At 41.3% G+C, this 5,269-nt stretch overlaps 1 pseudogene; it reads left to right on the top strand.

The window, feature by feature from the left end:
- The first annotated feature begins 269 nt into the window (after positions 1–269).
- On the top strand, positions 270–846 carry LOC130030691 (bifunctional methylenetetrahydrofolate dehydrogenase/cyclohydrolase 2, mitochondrial-like; annotated as a pseudogene).
- Positions 847–5,269: the final 4,423 nt, after the last annotated feature.

Below are 5,269 nucleotides of genomic sequence, written 5' to 3' on the forward strand. Positions count from 1 at the left end.
TTTCAGGGACCACTCCTGACAGGCTAGGGACAGGGTGCCAGGGATTAGACCCAGGTTGACTATGTGCAAGATAAGTGCCCTATCCACTGTACTATCTCTCCTGTCTGGAAAATCATTTAAAAATCCTGCTAGGATTTTGACTAGAATTCTACTGAATCTATTAACTAATTTGGGAATATTGTTATCTTTGGAGACTTACAGTCCATGAGCATGGGATAGCGCTACATTTATTTGTTTCATTTTTTGTTGCAAAAGTGGCTGATTTGGAGATGCCAGGGATCTCCAAATTCAGATGTAATGGAATTGCCCCTGAAAAAGATGTCGATGACTTTCATATTATCAATATTGGAAGGTTGTGCCTTGATCAGCTTTGCCTCATACCTGCAACTGCCAGTACTGTTTGGGAAATAATCAAAGGAACAGAAATTGAAACATTCGGGAAAAATGTGGTGGTGGCTGGAAGATCCAAGAATGTAGGGATGCCCATAGCCATGCTTTTGCAAATTGATGGAGACCATGAACAGCCAGGAGGTGATACAACTGTGACAGTAGCTCACAGATACACCCCCAGAGAACAACTGAAGATCCACACACAGCTGACTGATATAATAGTAGCTGCAGGTGTTCCAAAGCTGATTACATCTGATATGGTTAAAGATGGTGCTGCTGTAATTGACATGGGTATCAATTATGTCTCTGATCTTGTTACAGGCGATGCGGACTTTGAAGCTGTTAAGAAGAAGGCCAGCTTTATCACTCCTGTTTTGGGAGGCGTTGGGGCCCGTGACAGTGACGATGCTTCTGAAGACCACCACCCTCCTGGCAGCCAGAAAAGTCATTTATTAGATCACACAAGAGAATAAGGTGCATTGAAATCATGCCATTTATTTCACAAATAGCAATACCTTTATATTTTACTATTTATATCTATATTTATTTCTACATCATATTAATTTTTTCATTTGTGGGAATCATTGCAGATCAGATGATTCACCCAACTTTATGCATTTCTGGCAAATGGATTTTGAGTTTTAGAAATAATATAAATCAGCATCGATGAACAGTGAGTTGATATTTGTTTATTCTGTGAATACAATCTGACCATAACAATAAAACAACAAAGGGCTCATAGTAAATGAATGTATTTTTGACGCAATTAAATATCACAGTACAGCAAGCTACTGAGAGTATTGCGCCCACATGACAGAACCTGGCAAGCTACTCATGATGTATTCGATATGCCAAAAACAGTAACAAGAAGTCTCACAATAGAGACATTACTGGTGCCCACTCGAGCAAATCGATAAACAATGGGAGGACAGTGCTACAGTGCTACAGTTTTCAGCAAATGTTTTTAAGCAGCCAGTGGGCATTCATATAAAAAAAGAACTTACTTTTGCCCCCACGGCAAAGCCTGGCAAGCTACCTGTGACCCATTCAATGTGCCCAAAACAATAACATTAAGTCTCACAATGGAGACAATACTGGTGCCTGCTCAAGCAAATTGATGAACAACTGGAGGACAGTGCTACAGTGCTTTTTTTGTTGCAAATGTATTCCATAGAGTTTTGGTTTTGCTAATAACACTTTATGTTTTTCTGTGGGATTCTGGGAAAATTAAAAACTATGTTAATACCACGGCTGCTGTCTTCCCAAATACCTTACCAAAAACTTCTGCTAAATGATGCTTAGTTTAGTAGTTTTCACTCTTCTTTTTCATTTTGTGTTCAGTTTTTGGGTCACACCTATCTGTGCTCAGGGCTAACTGCTGTCTTTGTGCTCAGGGGTCACTCCTGGTAGGTTCTGGGGACCATATGTGGATCCAGGGATAAAACCTAGGTCAGTTGCATGCAAGGCAAACACCCTACCTGCTGGAGTCTCTCTTTAGCCTCTTTACTTTTATTTTTTTCAAACATAAGCAATGCGAACTTTTTTCCCCTCTAAGCACTAACATAGCAATCTCAGAAAAAGAATGCACTTTTTTTTTTTTTGGTTATTGTTAGTGCAACATATTGTCTGTTTTCTCTTGGAAGTTCTTGATCCACTGGTTATTTTAGTGTCCATTTCTCAGTTTCAACACATACAGGTATTTTAAAGATTTTGTTTTTCATTTTCACTTGATTATATTAGAGAACATTCTGTTATAAATTACTTTTCAACTTGTTGAGACATTGTTTTAATGGCCTAATATGTTGATTTTTGTCGCTTCAAGAATTAGGAACCAGGGGCCAAACTGATAGTACAGTGGGCAGGACCCTTGCCTTGCATGCGACTGACCCAGGTTTGACCCCTGGCATCCCATAAGGGGTCGTGTTTCCTCCCCATAACCTGCTCTGATGAACCCTGCCAAGAGCGATTCCTGAGTGCAGAGCAAGGAATAAGCCTGAGCACAGTTGGGTGTGGCCCCCCTCTCTTCCGAAGAAATCCCAAACAAAAATAGGGAGGTGTGCTAGTGGTGCTTGGCTCAGCCCAATGATGTGGGCCTGATGATTCAATGCCCAGCTGGTGGTGCTCAGGGGCTCCCAGGGCTTTGCCTGGAAGTGCTGGGGGTGGGAACACTTGGTGCCCAGCACTGCACTTGGGGCCTTGCATATGCTCGGTATGTCCCTATCACTTGAGCTGTCTCTCAGGCCCTCATTTTGTCATTGTTTTGGTGTCACTGTCACTATCCTCCTATTGTTCATTGATTTTGCTCGAGCGGGCCCAGTAACGTCTCCATTGTGACAGTTGTTACCGTATTTGGCATATCGAATTTGTCACAGGTAGCTTGCCAGGCTTTACCGTGTGGGCGAGATACTCTCGGTAGCTTGCCGGGCTCTCCGAGAGGGGCGGAGGAATTGAACTCGGGTCGGCCATGTTGACCGCTTGCAAGGCAAATGCCCTACCACTGTGCTATCGCTCCAGCCCATGTTTTGGTGTATTTGAAATTATTTTTTTTCGCTGATGTCAAATGCAGTGATCCATTAGTTGAATAGTAAGCTATTGTGAATGCCACTTGATTTTTTATTTGCTTCCCTGATTATTATATGTCCCATTCTGTGAATTTCTTTTCCTTAATATGCCCAGAATTGCTTCATATACTTTGAGGGAATATTATTAATTGCATACTCATTTAGGATCGCTTTGTGTTCCTGATGAATCTAACCTTTTGCACCATGAATTGGATCTCCTGTTTGCTAGTAGTGCTGCTTTTTGCCTTAAGCGTCTCACTGATGACAATGCAGTTATATTGCTTCTCTAGGTGCCAACCCATGTAGAGTATCTTTTTCTTTTCTTTTTTTTTTCCTTTTTAAGGTCACCTGGCTATGCTCAGGGGTTACTCCTCACTCTGCACTTAGGAATTACTCCTGGAAGTGCTTGGGGGACCATATGGGAAGCCAGAAATCGAACATGGATGTCTTATGCAAGGCAAACGCCTTACCTGCTGTACTATTGCTCTGCCCTCCCCCCCCCCCCCCCATAGTATTTCTTTTTCAGTCCTTCACTTAGAACTTTCCTGTCTTAGTCTGTTTGAACTGCTGTAAGAAAATACTGTGGACGGGTTTGCATAAACAAGAGTTTTATTTCTCACAGATCTGGAGGCTGAAAAGGTCACAGTCATGGCAGCAGCGATAAGGCATCTGTTGAGTGGCACTGTTCTCCTGCTGTCCTCCCCGTGTACTCTGGAGAGAGAGGGAGGACTTAGGAGTCTGTGACAACAGCAGTTCCATGCATGAGGGACACACTTCCATGACCCTAACACACCCCTAAAGGCCCCACCTCCAAATATGATATTTTGGCATAATACAGATATTCAGACCCTTCTATATAGTTATGTTTGTTTCTCCTTTTAAACATATGTATGTTTAAGTTAAATACTGCTCATAATCTGTTTCTTGGAATTCTTGTAAAACATGGAGGTATAATTGACATAAAACAGTATATTAGTTTCATGTGTGCAGCATCAAGATCAGATATTTGTAAATATTGTGAAATGACCACAATAAGTATAGCTAATATATAAATCACCATATGTAGTTTAGAAGTTTTTAAAGTTTTTCTTAAATTTTTTATTTTTTTAAATTTTTTATTTATTTTTAAAAAATTTTTATTAGTGAAACACCATGAGGTACAGTTGTAGACTTACAAATTTTTGTGCTTGGGTTTCAGTTATACAATGATCAAGTACCCATTCCTCCACCAGTGCCCATTTTCTACCACCATGGGTCCAGTATCCCTCCCACACCCCATCCTCCCCCATCCCACCCTGCCTCTGTAGCAGGACATTCCCTTTTGTTCTCTCTCTCCTTTTGGGTGTTGTGGTTTGCAAAAGAGGCATTGAGTGGCAATCATCTTTGGTCTATAGTCTACTTTAATACAATGATTTGCAAAGTTGTTCACAATACAGTTGCTCTGTTAGTAGACACTAGTTACTTTATATTGCTTATCACAACATCTATCTCATAATATGCTAAAGTTATGGTCTGAGAATATACTAAACTGTTAGGTGTGAGTTTGGCCTTCTGTACTATTGTTTTCATTCATTGAGCTTAGTGGGCTTCTACTCAGTTTTCCCATCTACTTTTCTTGTTTCTCCTGGGCTGTCCACTCTGTGAAGTTTGAAGGCATTGTGCAGTCACATATCGGCTGTTTACTGCAGGGGCGTTGTTGCTGGGAGGATCAACTGCTGGTGTTCCTCTGACCTGAGATCAGTCCTGAAGCTGGGCTGTTTCTCTGGCAGTGGCGGGAGCCAGATGTGCGTGGGTGGAGCGCTGGGCCTTTGGCCAGACAAGGACTTGGTCTGCCCACATCCCACTAGGGCTCCAGAGAACTGGGCCCCGTGGTGGCTGCACCCACCTGGATTAACTGCTCTGCTAGTGCCTTTCTTGGAAAAGGTTTTTGATGAGAACTTTTAAGATTTACTCTCTTAACAACTTTCAATTTACAATATAGTATTATCAGCTACAGCCTGGCAAGCTACCTGTGACGTATTTGATATGCCAAATACAGTAACAATTGTCACAATGGAGACATTACTGGGCCTGCTTGAACAAATTGATGAACAACAGAGGACAGTGACAGTGACAGTCATCATGTTGCATGTTATACCCCTAGAACTTAATTATCTAGAAGTTTGTGTCTTTTGATTCATCACTCATTTTGTTTCACACTCCTCTACCAATTGATGGTGATTGGCAACCACAAATAAAATCATTGTATCTATTAAATAAAATGTTTTATGTTTTATGTTCTATATAAGTGAGATTATATAGATTTGTCTTTCTCTGAC

The sequence above is a fragment of the Sorex fumeus genome, unplaced genomic scaffold (genome assembly GCF_029834395.1).
Source record: "Sorex fumeus unplaced genomic scaffold, SorFum_2.1 ptg000044l, whole genome shotgun sequence".
In the NCBI taxonomy this organism is placed as follows: Eukaryota; Metazoa; Chordata; class Mammalia; order Eulipotyphla; family Soricidae; genus Sorex; species Sorex fumeus.